At 31.8% G+C, this 20,350-nt stretch overlaps 1 protein-coding gene and 1 long non-coding RNA gene across 2 annotated transcripts in view; one reads left to right on the forward strand and one right to left on the reverse strand.

The window, feature by feature from the left end:
* Positions 1-20,350, forward strand: part of LOC114335279 (nephrin-like) — an 838,863-nt gene that overhangs the window by 348,854 nt on the left and 469,659 nt on the right. The gene's annotated exons all lie outside the window — the stretch shown is intronic.
* On the reverse strand, positions 11,383-15,754 carry LOC126883543 (uncharacterized). Its single transcript, XR_007697698.1, has 2 exons — positions 15,195-15,754; positions 11,383-11,453 (listed from the first exon to the last, which is right to left on the reverse strand). It is a non-coding gene; the product is annotated as an uncharacterized LOC126883543 (long non-coding RNA).

Raw genomic sequence — 20,350 nt, forward strand, 5'->3', positions numbered from 1 at the left:
CACCGATCCATTTCCAGTTGCAGAGGACCGTAACCAGTTAGGCTTATTACAAGTAAGAGCAAACAAATATGATATTGGACACTATTGTCAAATCAACTCTACTCAAAGCTTAACAAATGAAGAAAAAAATTCACTGTTAGAAAATGTTTGGAAACCTCCGATTGGATATAAATTTCCTACTATTTCTAGTTCAAACCATGCTAGATCTTTTCAAATGAAATGGCTAGAAGAATTTAAGTGGTTAGCATATTCCGAGGAAAAATCTGGGTCATTTTGTAAATACTGCGTAATATTTTCTCACTCCGAAACTGTAGGAAAAGGAGACCACCAAATGTCAGGGGCATTGGTAAATAAGGCTTTCACTAATTTGAAAAAGGCAAAAGAAGTATTTGGTAAACACGAAAAATGTACATATCACAAACGATCAATTTTGGTAGCTCAAAATACAAAATCTGTTGTAACTAAAAAATCGGAGAGTGTTATCAATCAACTAAATGCTCAAAGAATAATAGATATTAAAGAAAACAGGAAAAAGCTTATTCCTATAATAGAAAGTATAAGATTATGCGGGAGGCAACAAATAGCACTAAGAGGCCACCGTGACAGTGGACGAATAGGCTTAGAAGAGCCAGAAAAAAATGATGGAAATTTCCGATCTTTGCTCAGATACAGGGCTAACAGTGGAGACAATGATCTAAAACTTCAATTATTGAGCAGTGGTGGTAAGAGTATGTACACAAGTTCTTTTATTCAAAATGAACTGATTAGCACGTTTGGTCATTTGATTCAAAGTCAGATTGTCACAAATGTCAGAAAATCTATTTTTTACTCTGTTTTGGCAGACGAAACAACTGACATTAGTCAAGTTGAACAGTTTTCTCTTTGTGTACGGTATGTCGACGACTCATCATATAAAATCAGAGAAGATTTCCTGACTTTTGTTCCAGTGTATGACGTTACTGGGGCAGCATTAGCTAACACAGTTTTGGATACCTTGTCAAGCTTAGGGCTTGACCTGAACAAATTGAGAGGCCAAGGGTACGATGGTGCTTCCACGATGAGAGGGCCCTTCAGAGGGGTGCAAGCGTGCATCAAACAGAAACTGCCTCTAGCGTTGTACACACACTGTTCTTCACATACCCTAAACTTATGTTTATCAGATGCAAGTAACATACCTTCTATAAAAAATTGCATGGGCGTTATTAAAGAAGTCTGCGCATTCTTCCATAAGTCAGCCAAAAGAACTGAAGTATTAAAATTAACCATTACTGAATGTTGTCCTGAACAAAAGAAAAAGAAACTTATTTCTTTATGTGAAACAAGATGGGTGGAGAGGCATGACTCGGTGCTTTTATTTAAGGAACTATTGGAACCCGTCAGTCTTTCCCTTTTGAAAATTGAAGAAGAATCAAGTGACTCAGCGCCTAAGGCACACGCTCTAGGTAGTTCTATCACTCAATTTCAATTTCTTGTAAATACTTTTGTTTTGAGCCATATGCTGTCTAAAACACATAACTTATCTGAGAATCTTCAAAAAAAGAACTTAGATCTCACACAGGCTGTGAAAAATGTTTCGAATGTCTTAGATCTGCTTTCAAAAGAAAGGGAAAATGCCGATAACAACTTTAAAGTCCTGTATAGTCAAATACAGGAGCGGGCTGACAAACTTAAGATTAAAGAGGAGGTTCCTAGAATTTGCCGCCTTCAAACAGCCCGCAACAACGTTCCATACAGTACCAAAGAAGAGTACTATCGCCGAGCTGTTTATTTACCTTACCTAGACGATTTTTGCAATTCGCTGAAGGAACGCTTTGAGTCTCACAAGGAAACAGTTGCATCCTTACAAAACATCCTTCCAGAATTTTGTATCAAAACTGATTTCTGTGCATTGGAACCTGCTTTCAATTCCTATGAAGAGGATTTGTCCCATAAAGAGGTTGTGGAAAGCGAGTTCATGCTGTGGAAAGAAAGGTGGAGCCAAGAGAAGTATGAAAATCTTCCCAAGTCAGCCGTAAGCTCTCTTGAAAAATGTGACCAAGATTTCTTCCCAAACATTTATGTTCTATTAAAACTGCTAGCAGTTCTGCCTGTTTCTGTGGCAACCGTGGAAAGATCGTTCTCAAGTTTAAGAAGGCTAAAAACATACTTGAGAAATAGCACTTCGGAAAATAGGCTTAATGGGCTAGCGTTGCTTTCAATCCACAGAGACTTTGCAATAAGCAATGAAGAAGTTCTTGACAAGTTTGCGAGTGTACCAAGAAACCTTGATTTTGTGTTGTAAACTTAAAATATAAAAGTTGTAATAAAGTTGTAAACTTAAAATATTAAATTAAAATAAAAATATACCAATTCTTTAAATTTTTTTTCGTGGGAGTATACCCGAACCCCCCTCTGCTTATTCCATACCCCCCCGGATTCCCGGGTTATTGGCCCCCCCCCAAAATATTTTCCTATATCCGCCACTGGCCTCAGCCTCAGCCAATTTAAGTTATAAAAATAATCTAAAATATCCAGTATAAGTCAATATTTTTTAGTCTGCATTCGATGTAACCACAACTAATTCTGATTAATTTTCCATTTTCTTTTGTTTGTCATTTTAGTTGTCGAGTTTTAAAATTGTCGGAAAACATGTATATTGAGTTTATAATTTATCTAATAAAATGTTTGAACAAAATTGTTTTGTTTTTTATAATAAAATGTGTAAAATTTTAAACAAAACTTCAGTACATACAAATATAAGTTTATACAGTAAGGACGTTTGAGTTGGAATAAATTAATTATCTCGAGAAGGGGTGAATTTGGAGAGAAATCCTGAGACAATTCGATTTTTAATTTTAAATTATGACTTTTTGCCATATACATCATACTACTGACGTCATCCATCTGGTTGTGATGACGTAATCGATGATTTTTTTAAATGAGAGTAGGAGTTGTGTTATAGCTCATTTGAAAAGTTTTTTAATTCTCTATTCAGTAATGTAAATATTACCCTAATTATTTATACAGTGTGTTCAAAGAATATTTTTTTATTAAATTATTTGACACAAACAGAAAAATGTAAGTAATTTATTTAATTAAAAATACATTTTACTGCTGTCATAAAAACAGGTGATAATGTTTATCTCAAAAATAAACATTACTTTTCGCTTAAATTCAATGTTCAAGCTGCCAAGAGACAGGTGGGTGGCAGATTTAACATTGAATTTAAGCAAAAAACAATGTTTATTTATGAATTAAACATTTCTTTTTGTTTTCTGACAGCACTCAAATGTATTTTAAAGTACATGAATTACATACACTCTTCTTTTTGTCTCAATTAATTTAATAAACAAAAAATTTTGTTGGGCACCCTGTATGAATAATTATGGTAACGTTTATATTAATGAATAGAGAATTAAATAACCTTTCAAATGAGCTATCGCACCATCCCTACTCTCATTTAAAAAATCATCGATTACGTCATCACGACCAGATGGATGACGTCATTAGTATGATATATATGGTAAAAAGTCATAATTTAAAAGTAAAAATCGACCTGTCTCAGCATTTCTCTCCAAATGCTTCCACTCTAGAGATAATGAATTTATTCCAACTCAAACGTCCTCACTTAATAACACATATTTACGGATATCGTTAAAAAACAGATTAACTGTTAGAGCAACAGTAGGACAAGTAACTTTTTTCCAATTATTTTTCACTTTTTTATGAATTAATATAAATATTTATGTAAGGCCTGTAAAGTTATATATTCAAACAAAATTCCATGTAAATCCATTCAAATATAAAAAAGTTATTAGTTAATGAAGAATTCGTAAAAATTTCAATTGCATTTTTCTCGAAACTACAATATTTGACATATCTTACTGTTGCTTTGAGGCGACGAAATGTTCAGAAATAGAAGAATTACGGAGAAATCATGATAGTTTTGAATTCAAAAAAAAAATAAGAATTAGCAAGTATAAGACAATCTAACAATAGTAGGTAACACCCTGGTTGATACGAATGGTAAAATAATATCTGCAGTGAATATAGATTATTATATATATTCGAGGTGTGCAAGTACTTGGACGGGATACGAGAAACGGTCGTGCGCGAATAGCGGAGAAATATTGCAACCTTTTTAAATAATTCATATTGTCAATTGAAATTGTCAAATTGACGTATATTTCATACCTACTGTCATTGAAGAAGAAAAATTATATATTGCTCCACAACATTGATATGATATGCAATTATTATATAAAGGTAAATTTAATTAATTGTATTTTGCTTGCAGTACTGCATTTTAATAACTAATTTTATTTACTACATACAATTGTTTACGTTTTAATAACAACCTGAATCTTATTTTTTCTTCTTATTGTTTTTTTGGACTATGGCCTTGACAATTATCCAGTAACCAGGACTCATATAATTGGCCAATATAATTAAAAGTGCGAAAAATGTTGCTGAGCGTAGAAACCAGGTGTCGCTTTCCGAATTTGCACGGTCCCAATAGCGCTGTAGCGCCTTACGGTAAAACATGGCGGATACGATTCGTATCGAGTGTTCGTAATTCCATAGCTGATATCAAAGGGAAACTAAACATATGGAGAGAATACGTTCAAGAATTGTTTGAGGACGACACGACACAACAAGATAGCATGAACGATTGCTAGGAACACGATATAGGTCCAAATATAACTAAGGCTGAAATATGTAATACATACAATAAATCTGGCAAAATCTAATAAAACTGCGGGACCTGACACAATTCCGACGGAAATAATTAAATTAATATTAGAAGATCAGATCAATGTATTAGTAGACTTAATAGGTCTGGATCCCGCGTATGAAAAAAAAGTTGATTAGTAGCAAGCTGAAAATTTGTTAATAGCTTAAGGGTGTCTAGTCGGATAAACTTTGATATATGGGAACACTGGAACAGGTGCAGTTTTAACTGTGGAACAGGTTAAAAATTTGGAACGGTCACACCATGAAAACGGCACATTTATTTTGTCCGACAGAACAGACTTAAACTTTCCGAACAGAGATTAAACTCTCATGCAAAAATCAGACTGCTATTTATCACCTGTCATAATTCCTGTCATTTGATATATTCTACATGTTTCACTCATTAAAACATCCATTTTGTGGTAAATAGCGGTCTGATTTTTGCATGAGAGTTTAATCTCTGTTCGGAGAGTTTAAGTCTATTCTGTCGGACAAAATACTTGTGCCGTTTTCGTGGTGTAACCATTCCAAATTTTTAACCTGTTCCACAATTAAAACTGCCCCTGTTCCAGTGTTCCCATATATCTAAGTTTATCCGACTAGACACCCTTAAGCTATTAACAAATTTTCAGCTTGCTATTAATCAACTTTTTTTTCATACGCGGGATCCAGACCTATAAATAATAATAATATATACAGGGTGTAATAAAAATACAGGTCATAAATTAAATCACATATCCTGGGACCCAAAATAGTTCGATTGAACCTAACTTACCTTAGTCCAAATCTGCACCTAAAAAAAGTTACAGCCCTTTGAAGTTACAACATAAAAATAGATTTTTTTCAATATATCGAAAACTGTTTGAGGTTTCTTATTGAAAACGGACATGTGACATTCTTATGATAGGAACATCTTAAAAAGAAAATATAGTGAAATTTGTGCACCCCATAAAAAAATTATGGGGGTTTTGTTCCCTTAAACCCCCCAAACTTTTGTGTACGTTCCAATTAAATGATCATTTTGGCCCAATTAGTTAAACACAAAGTTTTTAAAACTTTTTTGCCTCTTAGTACTTTTCCGAAAAGTTAGTTTTTTTTGAGATATTTTGAATATTTTTTCAAATCCACCACATATTTGTATACTGTTGAGTACGATTTTAGAGACTTGGTAATAATATAAAAATTTATTTATAAATTACAGTTTGAGGTATACTTTGAAAAATATTAAAAAAGAAGCCACATCTCGATAAAACGTGCCTTATCTGAAAAATACTAAGAGGCAAAAAAGTTTTAAAAACACTGTGTTTACCTAATGATATAGCAGTAATAGTCTAATTGGAACGCACACAAACATTTGGGGGGTTTAAAGGCACAAACCCCCATAAAATTTTTATGTAAACATATTAAAAAAGAAGCCGCATCTCGATTAAAACTGGTTTTTCCAAAAAGTACTGAGAGGCAAAAAAGTTTTAAAAACATTGTGTTTAACTAATGGTACTACATTAATAATTTAATCGGAACGTACATAAAAGTTTGGGCGGGTTTAACGGAACAAAACCCCCATAAAATGTTTATGTGCTGTACGAAATTCACTATAATTTCTTTTTAGGATGGTCATGCCATAAGAATGCCACATGTCCATTTTCATTAAAAAATCTCTAATAGTTTTCGATATATCGGAAAAAATCGATTTTCATTTTGTAACTTCAAAGAGCTGTAACTTTTTTGTGTGCATATTTGTACTAAGGTAAGTTAGGTTCAATCGAACTATTTTTGGTCCCAGAATATGTGATTTAATTTATGGCCTGTATTTTTGTTACACCCTGTAATATAATCCAATAATATATTGGGTGTTGACTTATATTTTCCCCCATTTTAACTGCCTATAACTTCTACAAGATTCAAGATAGAAATATGCTGTTTTCGCTGAAATATTTTGTTTTAGTAAAAGTTTTGTTTGAATGGATTGAAATTTTTATATCACTTTTAAATAAAAAATGGCGGATTTAAAAAAAACGTTGTTTTTTTTATTGAAACACCCAGCATATTTTTTTGTAAATTGAAAGAACGGTCATTTACCTATTCAGCGATAATTTTTTTTTAATCGGTTGTCAAATGACTGAGTAATTAAGTTTTAAAATGAGAGATGCAATGTGGAAATCACATAACATAATATCAATTTGCAGTGATGTTATTTAGTTATGTGATATCCACGTTGCACCTCTCATGTGTATGGAAGTGTATTTCTGGAGATATTAGACCGTTTCTCTAATTTACCTATGCTATCACGATTAATCGTTTTTTTTTCGTATATAGCGCCATCTATCCATAATTAGAAAAAATGTCTCGAATAAAAGCTGCTTACTTTTACATAAGAAATCCAAATCTGAAATAAAAACTGGGGGTTTCCATTTAAGATATTGAAGTAACCCCCACCCCACCTCTAGGGGTGGAGTGGGGGTCGGGTTTGATGTCATTCGATAGATTTTTGAAAACTATTGAGCACGTATTTTTCAGTTTTTCGATTCGATGTTTATTTCGAGAAATACTCGACCGTTCCGCTACGTTTGGGACACCCTATATAAAAATATATATATAGTCGGTTCGCTAAACTCAGACACAACCGGCTAGTGATTTTAGTAGGTAATTTTTTTTTGCCAATTTTGCCAAAATTGGCAAAATTACTAACTATTTAGTAATTATTAAATATTTAGTAATTATCTTTTGGCCCATTTTACCAAATTGGCAAAATTACTTAATAAAATCACTAGGCAGTTGTGTCAGAGTTGAGCGAACCGACTATACTAAAGATATTCTTAAAAATTATCCATTTAAAAATTTTCAAAAAAGTGGAACAACATATCGATGAAACTCAATGTGGATTTAGGAATGCCATGTGTACACGAGAGGCCTTATTTGGATTTAACGTCCACATGCAAAGATGTATGGATGTAAACCAACCACTCTATATTTGTTTTATTGATTCAAAATAACTGCCGGTACATGTTTAACTTCAAGTATGCCGAAAACTAATGACTTAATCGTTACTTGTGAAGAGTAAGTTATTTACATAGAGAATATGGGAGAATCTAACAATTGGGCTAAATTGACAATTTTGCCAGTGACGTAGAATTTGGGAAGGGTCAACCATTTGCTTTCCCCTGTCGTACGCTTCTGGAAATAGCCGAAACCAGTATTTAAGACAATTTCATAGGGTGTATAGTACCTACACTTTCTACCAACTATGAAAAGGATATGTCGAATAGTTTTAAAATACAGAGCAAAAATAATTTTTAAAGAAAACACCCTGTAACTCAATAAGTAGCCATATTTTATTTAAGTGATTTTGATTAAATCTTAATATTTTGAGGTCTATAATCGACAACTTAGAGATTGGACATTTTTAATGAAACCCCCTCTATAAGCAAAACTATATCTTTTACTATAAGGGAAAAAATAGCATTTCAAAATTTTTAATCCCCGCTACGTTATTAAAAAAACAAATTTTAAACAAATTAGAACAATTTTAAATGTCATTTTAGAGGGGACTTAAATTGAAGTTTGAATTTATCAATACATTTGTCGAATACATTCATAAAAATAAAACTAATGAGATTTTAAACAGGTTTATATTATTTTGGAAACAACCACGTTTTTTCAATTGAAAATATGGTAACATTTGATAAACAAATTAAATATTTCATAAACTATTACATACTTTTTAACAATTTTTTTGCTTAATAGTGGTAGCATAGCGCAACTTGTCCTATTAAATAAAATATTTTATAATGCTTATTTAAAACGCAAAAAATATTTCTTTGCAAATGTGATTTTTAAATTTTATATATAATTATTTAAATAAATAGGGGGTCAAATTTAATTTAGTAAGTCTTAGGTGAAAGATTTGTCCTTCATCTTTGTAGAAAAAAACCTTAAAAACCTTCATTTAAACGTAAATTACCTCAGCAGAAAAAAGTAAATACTGTGCAAAAATGACCCATTTTAATTATTTAAAAAATGATCCCCTTATATGATTTGGATACTTTGTTGAAAATATCTTTTGTACTCACCTAAACTTTGATATAAAATTTGTTCCAACCTGTACGAATTTATATTTTGATTTACATGTAGTGTAATCTTATTTTATTAGACTAATACTGCTAGCTATGATTGCGTCTCTTCGTCGTCGCCGTCACTGCCCAAACAGCCGTCGTATTTGCCTAAACAGCGTCGTCTACACTGTACTAGCCTGCTACTCCACCAACACAACAATTCACCAACAGTTTCCGAAGTCTGAAAGTCACCGACAGTTCCCAAAGTCCGAAAGTTTCAAGAATTAACAGTTTTCAAAAATTACTTCACGTCACTTGAGTCAATTTTTTAAATTATACGTCACTTTACGGTATTTCGCGAACTTTACGACGAAATTGTCTTTCTTAGATCCGCTGCTGAGCCCTCATATTTGTAGGATTCGTTAAAGACAATCGTAGTAAAAGTCCGTGTGATATTTAACAGTTTTAATTATTAAAATATACAACTAAAATTATAGATACTATTAAATTGACGAAAGGTAAAAGTGTTTGTGTAATTGCGACCAAAATTGTACGTGTTCTTATAAAAATAAATGTATTTGGAAATAATTGCGTCTAATGAATATTATAACCGGCTTGTCATAATACCCTTCCTAAAGCGTCTCTAAGTTGTGTCTTTTTCGATTATCCCAAATAACACGTCCGTCGAGGTCCTGATGTTAAAATCGACTCCCTATCGAACCCCCACGCTAAATAAAATTCTCTTACTTCTAATCTCACTCTTCTCATGGTTTATTTCGCTTTCGTGAGAACTAGCCTATTAAAATTTGTTGAAATGGCTCTACTTGTTATTTTTATGTCTTAAGGACGATAGAAAATAAACACAATCTTCTAACTGCCACCCGATGATTGGTTTCACACATCTGTCCACACGTCTATCACTCTGGGCGTCGACGGACACTCACTTCGTGTTTGTAATAATAATTAAAGAAAAAACATATACAGGAGTCTTAAAAATTAAGATAAAATATTTACAATTCTACATTTATATAAAATTTTAAACAGTATTGGCGATAGGCTGCATCCCTTTCGTAGTCCCTTATTCACCCTGCGGATAATCTTTTGTTAATTTTTATGTTTGATTGGGTGTTATAGAATTGTGACGCTGCAGGCTACTCACGACCTGGACTATTTATCATAATTTTAATGTAAACAATACCTTTCTTTTATTATGAGTTATGATGTTAGATTGTTCTAGACTTCTGAAGTAAATTCTCTTAAAGTCGTAAATATTATTTAACCTTTTTCGAGATGTTGTTTATTTCTAGAACATTGTAGTAATGTATAAATAGGGGTTTTGGAATTAGCGGTTGAGTTGTGAATTTGAAAACGTCGGTGTACTTTGATATGTAACGGGCGCGGTATATTTTGAATTTGTAGTTAGATAAATTATTAGATTTAGTGTAATAAATAAATTAGATCTCGTAGTTTGTAAAATAAAGGATACAAATTCAGTGTTTTTCATTTATTTAGAAGTAAGTTATTAAAAATAAATGAAGTCAACTAAAACTAAACATTAGTACCTAAAAGATCATAGAAAAGTGAGTTTTGTAACAGGATTTTTGCACTGCCTTTATTAAAGTTACATTAATAGGGGATTTTCCAGGACTTGCCATAATTTACACAGTGGTACGGTATCATATGCCTAAGTTAGATCGACGAATAGTAAATGTATTTCCCTGTCTCTCGCTACTTTTTTTTTCCTGGAGTTGGTTGAGCGTGAAGATGTGGTCTATGCAGGATATTTCTATTCTATTATATATCTAACAGGATTTTTGCACTGCCTTTATTAAAGTTACATTAATAGGGGATTTTCCAGGACTTGCCATAATTTACACAGTGGTACGGTATCATATGCCTAAGTTAGATCGACGAATAGTAAATGTATTTCTCTGTCTCTCGCTACTTTTTTTTTCCTGGAGTTGGTTGAGCGTGAAGATGTGGTCTATGCAGGATATTTCTATTCGGAATCCTTCTTGTTGTTCGATCTCGAAAGGTGCTTGTTCATTATCTATTAGAGTTTCCAAAGTTTTCCATATAATTTGCTAAAAGTGCTGGTTACGGTAATACAGCGATAATTCTTGCAGTCTTTCTTGTTACTTTTTTTGTGTATTGGGGTTATCTACCCTTTTTTAAATTTTTTGGTATGTTTTCTCCAAAATATTTAGTTATTGATAATTAAGGTTATTCATTTGATCAATTTTGTAGTTTCATTTTTTTAGAAGTTCCGATGGGATTCCTTTTGGACCACACCCTTTTTTATTTGTTAGTTGTTTTATCACGCTTTCCATGAATTCGTTATTTAATAATTCTACCTCTTGTCCATTTAAATTGTTGGGTTTAGGTGATGTATTTATTTATTCCTGTCTATTTTCTTGAAGTTCTTCTTTGTAGTGGGTTTTCCATTTCTTTAAATCAATAATTTGGAGGTCTGTATTTGTAATATATATGTTTTTTTTAACAAACATACAATACAAAAATATTACTATAAAATTGAAAAACCTAAAATAAAACTAGTTGAAAGACTGATAAGTTTGTACACACTTGAATGAATAAGGGAAAATGAAAATGTAGTATGTCAAAGTGTGTAAATAATTTTATTTCCTTAGCTGAGCGCTTTCGACATAAACGTCATCATCGGAGCTAATGCTAAAATAAAAAAAAGAGATCTTGTAAGAACAAGAAGTACAAAACTCTTTTTTTACTTACGTCAAATACTAAAAAGTACCGCTACATAGAGGTGTAAAAAAGTGCATCTTAGGAATGTACATTTGATTTTTAAATTTTGAATGCTAGCTTAGTCCTCCGTACAACAGCAAACAGCAAAAAAACAGAAAGAAACGGCCACATACACGTTGCACAAAAAAAAACATATAAACTTTTTTCATGGTCCGGGTGTCGATATCACCCGTCCATCCTTGGCCTAGTAACAACAGCTGACTGACAAGGTCGGATATTCAAATCTGCTTTTATCTGTTCTGCGTTGACGTTGACAGCTGACGTTGAAACATGAATATTTTAAACATATTGAAAGGAAAATTGAAAATTTTTACAATGAAATTGATAAGGAAATGTACCTTAGATGTTTGTACTAATCAACTATTAAATTAATTGATGACATGCTTGATTTTGAGACTAATTGGCCCAACTTACATACACTGTGTTAAGTTCAAAAATTAAATTAAAAAACAAAAAAAAAATTATTAAACAGAAAGTAATGAGAAAGATCAATTTTGATTGTGAATTCTCAAATTCAATATTCAGAAGATGTTAGCTTGTTGAAGTTAAAGATTGAGATAATATTATATTGTTGTTATTTATCATCTTTTTGTCATTTATGTAAGTCATTGCAATGACCTTGACTTGGTGTATGGATATTTTATTAAGTTGAAAACCTAATGTTTATGTAGAAATATTAAATGATTTTATTAAATGCTATGATGTTAAAATGGGTATATTCAGTGTCTATTGTTGTAAGACGTTGATGACAAAATAGAAGGATATAGTGTTCGGTGGAATTCAATTTTTAACAAAATAGTTTCGAACACTTTTGTTGTTAGGTGTTTTATTTCTAAGGCTCTCATTACTTGTTGGTAGAATCTGTATTAATAATGTATATATAAATCTGACCAATAGTCAAATGTTTTCCTTTTTTTTATATAAAGTTATAAAATTAAATTTTGAATAAAAATACAATAGTTTTTATATACATAAAAGATTGCAAGAGGTCACTACTCAACTGTCTCCCACAGATACTTGAAGAGAGGTTTATAATTACAATTTAAATTGATCTGAGTATTAACACAAAAATCAGGATTAGACTTCACCTCTCTAGAAATCTCCAAGTCCTCCAACAAATTCATTAATCTATAGTTTTTAGATGGGATGTTATGCAAAATTTGGCTGTCTTTAGTAGGAGAGAAGGAATGATTGGTAGATTTAACATGATAGCCAAAGTTTGATTTTTCTGGAGTTCTGACATGCTCCTTGATTCTCTGAGAAAGAGTTCTCATTGTCCTTCCTACATAGGTGGTACTACACTCACCACATGATAGCTTGTATATGCCACTCTTATTTAATTTATCTAATTTTTCTTTGGTTTTACTAAACAGTGATTTGATTGAATTTTTAGTTTTAAATGAAATTTTGAGGTTCTCAACTTTATTTGATATTACACTTGACAGTTTATCTGAAATTGGTCCCAAATAGGAAATAGATCTGTAAATGCAGTTTTTGGAAGTGTGTTCTTCTGTGTTAAAGGCTTGATTTAATTTTATTTTGAGCAATTTCTTTCTTATAATGTTGTCTATTATCAAAGGAGAGTAACCATTGTTGACTGCTAACTGTTTTAGTATAGAAACCTCATTATTGTAGTTGTCTTTGGACATAGGGATGTTCAACAGTCTATGTATGTAACAGTGAAAAGCTGACATTTTTTGTTGGTATGGATGATTAGATGAATTTGGGATGATGTGGTCAGTTTGTGTAGGTTTTCGGAAGATTGAGAATTCTAGTTTAGAAGGTGTCTTTTCAATAGTTAGATCTAGAAAGTTAATACTGTTGTTGATTTCAGTCTCTAGTGTAAATTTGATGGATGGGTGTAGACCATTGATCAAAGATAAGATGTGATTGGGTGTGTTGGTGGGACCTTCAATGAATGCTAAAATGTCATCTACATATCTGTGCCATAGAATAATTTCAGGACGTGATTGAACGAACTTAGTTTCAAGTGAATCTAGGAAAAGATCAGCTAGCAAAGGAGAGAGTGGATTTCCCATGGCTAACCCTTCTGGTTGTCTGTATAGTTTGTTGTTAAATATAAAAAAATCTTGAGACAGGCAAAATTGTAACAGAGATGTGATGTGAAGGATTTTTTGAGGATCTATGTTGTTGGATAATAATAAATCACTAATAATGGGTATGGTTTCTTGTCTTGGAACATTTGTAAAGAGATTTGTCACATCGAAGGAGACCATAATGAAGTTGGATGGCAAAGGTATGGAAGACAGTTTAGAGACTAACTCTTGGGTGTTTTTAACTGTATACTTGGGAGAATAGTTAATAAGATCGTTCAGTAGTTTGTTTACAAACTGTGTCAGGTTTGACAAAGGAGTATTAACAAAGCTGACAACGGGTCTAATTGGGAAATTTAATTTATGGATTTTTGGAAGTCCATATAGCCGTGTTGTTAGAGGATTACTGATAATAAATGACTTGGGCTTAGTTTGAAGATGTTCAAAGAAGGTTGAGTGATTAGATAAAATAGCTTTTAAGTCAGTGTTTAACTTATTCATTGGACTTTTGTTGAGTGGTATAAATGCGTTGTCTGATAGAAAATTTTCAACCTTATTTACGTAGTCTTTATTGTACATTATTATTAGGCAATTCCCCTTGTCTGCTTTAGTTATTGTGAGTTCATGTGTTCTTATTTTTTGAGCAATCGACTTAATAATTTTTGTTTGTGAGTGATAAGTAGAAATCAATTTTTTGTTGTTAGTGTATCTATGATATTGTTGATTCAATTGAAAAAGACATGCTGTTTTTATGTTATTTTTGACTGATGTTGAAATATCTAAACTATTTATAATGTTATCTATCTCTACACATAACAGTTCAATGTTGTTAGTATCTGGTTTTGATTGTGTACTGAATTTTAAACCCTTGCTCAGAAAATCAAGTTCTTCATTATTAAAGTTGCAATTTGATAAGTTTTTAATCCTGGTATGAAATTTATGAGAAGAAAAGTGACTCACCTGATTCCTGCTGTTATTGTTACAGTTATTAGGATATTTGTTACCTGAACGTTCAGCTTTTAAATAATTAAGTTTCTTGTTAATTTTATCAAACTTGACCTGTTTAATTAGTGCTAATTCTTCATGGTGTTCTTGAAGTATCTGCTGAAAAACTAGAAAACGAGTGACCTCTACAATCTTGTCATACAGAATTTTAAGTTCAATGTCAAAGGAGTTAATTTTAGCATAATGAATACATATTGGTTTCTTAAGTAGTTTTCTCTCTATTTCAGACTTTAATTTAATAGGAATGTTCTTAGATGTTTTAAGTGATGCCAACTTCGGAGTTAGATGAAAATTGAGGCACTGATGTATGAACCAAATGTCAATATAACGTAGTTCCCTCTTAGTAGACAGTCTAAGGTACTTTTCGGTGTCCACTACCATACTGTAGTATAAAAATAGTTGAAAGACTGATAAGTTTGTACACACTTGAATGAATAAGGGAAAATGAAAATGTAGTATGTCAAAGTGTGTAAATAATTTTATTTCCTTAGCTGAGCGCTTTCGACATAAACGTCATCGTCGGAGCTAATGCTAAAATAAAAAAAAAGAGATCTTGTAAGAACAAGAAGTACAAAACTCTTTTTATACTTACGTCAAATACTAAAAAAGTACCGCTACATAGAGGTGTAAAAAAGTGCATCTTAGGAATGTACATTTGATTTTTAAATTTTGAATGCTAGCTTAGTCCTCCGTACAACAGCAAACAGCAAAAAAACAGAAAGAAACGGCCACATACACGTTGCACAAAAAAAACATATAAACTTTTTTCATGGTCCGGGTGTCGATATCACCCGTCCATCCTTGGCCTAGTAACAACAGCTGACTGACAAGGTCGGATATTCAAATCTGCTTTTATCTGTTCTGCGTTGACGTTGACAGCTGACGTTGAAACATGAATATTTTAAACATATTGAAAGGAAAATTGAAAATTTTTACAATGAAATTGATAAGGAAATGTACCTTAGATGTTTGTACTAATCAACTATTAAATTAATTGATGACATGCTTGATTTTGAGACTAATTGGCCCAACTTACATACACTGTGTTAAGTTCAAAAATTAAATTAAAAAACAAAAAAAAAATTATTAAACAGAAAGTAATGAGAAAGATCAATTTTGATTGTGAATTCTCAAATTCAATATTCAGAAGATGTTAGCTTGTTGAAGTTAAAGATTGAGATAATATTATATTGTTGTTATTTATCATCTTTTTTTCATTTATGTAAGTCATTGCAATGACCTTGACTTGGTGTATGGATATTTTATTAAGTTGAAAACCTAATGTTTATGTAGAAATATTAAATGATTTTATTAAATGCTATGATGTTAAAATGGGTATATTCAGTGTCTATTGTTGTAAGACGTTGATGACAAAATAGAAGGATATACTGTTCGGTGGAATTCAATTTTTAACAAAATAGTTTCGAACACTTTTGTTGTTAGGTGTTTTATTTCTAAGGCTCTCATTACTTGTTGGTAGAATCTGTATTAATAATGTATATATAAATCTGACCAATAGTCAAATGTTTTCCTTTTTTTTATATAAAGTTATAAAATTAAATTTTGAATAAAAATACAATAGTTTTTATATACATAAAAGATTGCAAGAGGTCACTACTCAACTGTCTCCCACAGATACTTGAAGAGAGGTTTATAATTACAATTTAAATTGATCTGAGTATTAACACAAAAATCAGGATTAGACTTCATCTCTCTAGAAATCTCCAGGTCCTCCAACAAATTCATTAATCTATAGTTTTTAGATGGGATGTTATGCAAAATTTGGCTGTCTTTAGTAGGAGAGAAGGAATGATTGGTAGATTTAACATGATAGCCAAAGTTTGATTTTTCTGGAGTTCTGACATGCTCCTTGATTCTCTGAGAAAGGGTTCTTATTGTCCTTCCTACATAGGTGGTACTACACTCACCACACGATAGCTTGTATATGCCACTCTTATTTAATTTATCTAATTTGTCTTTGGTTGTACTAAACAGTGATTTGATTGAATTTTTAGTTTTAAATGAAATTTTGAGGTTCTCAACTTTATTTGATATTACACTTGACAGTTTATCTGAAATTGGTCCCAAATAGGAAATAGATCTGTAAATGCAGTTTTTGGAAGTGTGTTCTTCTGTGTTAAAGGCTTGATTTAATTTTATTTTGAGCAATTTCTTTCTTATAATGTTGTCTATTATCAAAGGAGAGTAACAATTGTTGACTGCTAACTGTTTTAGTATAGAAACCTCATTATTGTAGTTGTCTTTGGACATAGGGATGTTCAACAGTCTATGTATGTAACAGTGAAAAGCTGACATTTTTTGTTGGTATGGATGATTAGATGAATTTGGGATGATGTGGTCAGTTTGTGTAGGTTTTCGGAAGATTGAGAATTCTAGTTTAGAAGGTGTCTTTTCAATAGTTAGATCTAGAAAGTTAATACTGTTGTTGATTTCAGTCTCTAGTGTAAATTTGATGGACGGGTGTAGACCATTGATCAAAGATAAGATGTGATTGGGTGTGTTGGTGGGACCTTCAATGAATGCTAAAATGTCATCTACATATCTGTGCCATAGAATAATTTCAGGACGTGATTGAACGAACTTAGTTTCAAGTGAATCTAGGAAAAGATCAGCTAGCAAAGGAGAGAGTGGATTTCCCATGGCTAACCCTTCTGGTTGTCTGTGTAGTTTGTTGTTAAATATAAAAAAATCTTGAGACAGGCAAAATTGTAACAGAGATGTGATGTGAAGGATTTTTTGAGGATCTATGTTGTTGGATAATAATAAATCACTAATAATGGGTATGGTTTCTTACCTGTTGTTGGATAATAATAAATCACTAGTAATGGGTAATGTTCCAAGACAAGAAACCATACCCATTATTAGTGATTTATTATTATCCAACAACATAGATCCTCAAAAAATCCTTCACATCACATCTCTGTTACAATTTTGCCTGTCTCAAGATTTTTTTATATTTAACAACAAACTATACAGACAACCAGAAGGGTTAGCCATGGGAAATCCACTCTCTCCTCATAGATACACTAACAACAAAAAATTGATTTCTACTTATCACTCACAAACAAAAATTATTAAGTCGATTGCTCAAAAAATAAGAACACATGAACTCACAATAACTAAAGCAGACAAGGGGAATTGCCTAATAATAATGTACAATAAAGACTACGTAAATAAGGTTGAAAATTTTCTATCAGACAACGCATTTATACCACTCAACAAAAGTCCAATGAATAAGTTAAACACTGACTTAAAAGCTATTTTATCTAATCACTCAACCTTCTTTGAACATCTTCAAACTAAGCCCAAGTCATTTATTATCAGTAATCCTCTAACACCACGACTATATGGACTTCCAAAAATCCATAAATTAAATTTCCCAATTAGACCCGTTGTCAGCTTTGTTAATACTCCTTTGTCAAACCTGACACAGTTTGTAAACAAACTACTGAACGATCTTATTAACTATTCTCCCAAGTATACAGTTAAAAACACCCAAGAGTTAGTCTCTAAACTGTCTTCCATACCTTTGCCATCCAACTTCATTATGGTCTCCTTCGATGTGACAAATCTCTTTACAAATGTTCCAAGACAAGAAACCATACCCATTATTAGTGATTTATTATTATCCAACAACATAGATCCTCAAAAAATCCTTCACATCACATCTCTGTTACAATTTTGCCTGTCTCAAGATTTTTTTATATTTAACAACAAACTATACAGACAACCAGAAGGGTTAGCCATGGGAAATCCACTCTCTCCTTTGCTAGCTGATCTTTTCCTAGATTCACTTGAAACTAAGTTCGTTCAATCACGTCCTGAAATTATTCTATGGCACAGATATGTAGATGACATTTTAGCATTCATTGAAGGTCCCACCAACACACCCAATCACATCTTATCTTTGATCAATGGTCTACACCCATCCATCAAATTTACACTAGAGACTGAAATCAACAACAGTATTAACTTTCTAGATCTAACTATTGAAAAGACACCTTCTAAACTAGAATTCTCAATCTTCCGAAAACCTACACAAACTGACCACATCATCCCAAATTCATCTAATCATCCATACCAACAAAAAATGTCAGCTTTTCACTGTTACATACATAGACTGTTGAACATCCCTATGTCCAAAGACAACTACAATAATGAGGTTTCTATACTAAAACAGTTAGCAATCAACAATGGTTACTCTCCTTTGATAATAGACAACATTATAAGAAAGAAATTGCTCAAAATAAAATTAAATCAAGCCTTTAACACAGAAGAACACACTTCCAAAAACTGCATTTACAGATCTATTTCCTATCTGGGACCAATTTCAGATAAACTGTCAAGTGTAATATCAAATAAAGTTGAGAACCTCAAAATTTCATTTAAAACTAAAAATTCAATCAAATCACTGTTTAGTAAAACCAAAGACAAATTAGATAAATTAAATAGGAGTGGCATATACAAGCTATCGTGTGGTGAGTGTAGTACCACCTATGTAGGAAGGACAATAAGAACCCTTTCTCAGAGAATCAAGGAGCATGTCAGAACTCCAGAAAAATCAAACTTTGGCTATCATGTTAAATCTACCAATCATTCCTTCTCTCCTACTAAAGACAGCCAAATTTTGCATAACATCCCATCTAAAAACTATAGATTAATGAATTTGTTGGAGGACCTGGAGATTTCTAGAGAGATGAAGTCTAATCCTGATTTTTGTGTTAATACTCAGATCAATTTAAATTGTAATTATAAACCTCTCTTCAAGTATCTGTGGGAGACAGTTGAGTAGTGACCTCTTGCAATCTTTTATGTATATAAAAACTATTGTATTTTTATTCAAAATTTAATTTTATAACTTTATATAAAAAAAGGAAAACATTTGACTATTGGTCAGATTTATATATACATTATTAATACAGATTCTACCAACAAGTAATGAGAGCCTTAGAAATAAAACACCTAACAACAAAAGTGTTCGAAACTATTTTGTTAAAAATTGAATTCCACCGAACAGTATATCCTTCTATTTTGTCATCAACGTCTTACAACAATAGACACTGAATATACCCATTTTAACATCATAGCATTTAATAAAATCATTTAATATTTCTACATAAACATTAGGTTTTCAACTTAATAAAATATCCATACACCAAGTCAAGGTCATTGCAATGACTTACATAAATGAAAAAAAGATGATAAATAACAACAATATAATATTATCTCAATCTTTAACTTCAACAAGCTAACATCTTCTGAATATTGAATTTGAGAATTCACAATCAAAATTGATCTTTCTCATTACTTTCTGTTTAATAATTTTTTTTTGTTTTTTAATTTAATTTTTGAACTTAACACAGTGTATGTAAGTTGGGCCAATTAGTCTCAAAATCAAGCATGTCATCAATTAATTTAATAGTTGATTAGTACAAACATCTAAGGTACATTTCCTTATCAATTTCATTGTAAAAATTTTCAATTTTCCTTTCAATATGTTTAAAATATTCATGTTTCAACGTCAGCTGTCAACGTCAACGCAGAACAGATAAAAGCAGATTTGAATATCCGACCTTGTCAGTCAGCTGTTGTTACTAGGCCAAGGATGGACGGGTGATATCGACACCCGGACCATGAAAAAAGTTTATATGTTTTTTTTGTGCAACGTGTATGTGGCCGTTTCTTTCTGTTTTTTTGCTGTTTGCTGTTGTACGGAGGACTAAGCTA

The sequence above is a fragment of the Diabrotica virgifera genome, chromosome 4 (assembly GCF_917563875.1).
Source record: "Diabrotica virgifera virgifera chromosome 4, PGI_DIABVI_V3a".
NCBI lineage: Eukaryota > Metazoa > Arthropoda > Insecta > Coleoptera > Chrysomelidae > Diabrotica > Diabrotica virgifera.